This window comes from Penaeus monodon, chromosome 19, assembly GCF_015228065.2.
Source record: "Penaeus monodon isolate SGIC_2016 chromosome 19, NSTDA_Pmon_1, whole genome shotgun sequence".
Lineage (NCBI taxonomy): Eukaryota > Metazoa > Arthropoda > Malacostraca > Decapoda > Penaeidae > Penaeus > Penaeus monodon.
Genome location: NC_051404.1, coordinates 44,134,411 through 44,134,735, shown reverse-complemented (window position 1 = coordinate 44,134,735; position 325 = coordinate 44,134,411). Strand labels below are relative to the sequence as shown.

Here is a 325-nt window from a genome sequence, read left to right as displayed (position 1 = left end):
ATGGTAAAGGACAACTCAGTTAACTTGTAATGAAATGCGGCCTCATGGCCTTTGGCTCCCCACGCAGGATGTGGGGTCTGTCCAGTAAATTAGCTGGCAATGTGAGGAACAATGAGAAATGACCCATCAAAAGAAAACTTAGTTTCCTGAGACTCATACCTCACAAATGAAACGAAGCATAAATAATCTTTGTTGTTATTTATGTTACAGGTTCACTAAAGAGGTTACTGTAAGGCAATACTCTGTTATGTGCTAGGGGAACTGGAGTTTTCTTATACAGTGAATTACAGTATATAAAAGACCGAAGTGCGTGTGTGTGTGCGTG

At 40.6% G+C, this 325-nt stretch overlaps 1 protein-coding gene across 1 annotated transcript in view; it reads left to right on the top strand.

The window, feature by feature from the left end:
- Nucleotides 1–325, top strand: part of LOC119585415 (myosin light chain kinase, smooth muscle-like) — a 13,868-nt gene that overhangs the window by 7,868 nt on the left and 5,675 nt on the right. The window lies entirely within an intron of this gene.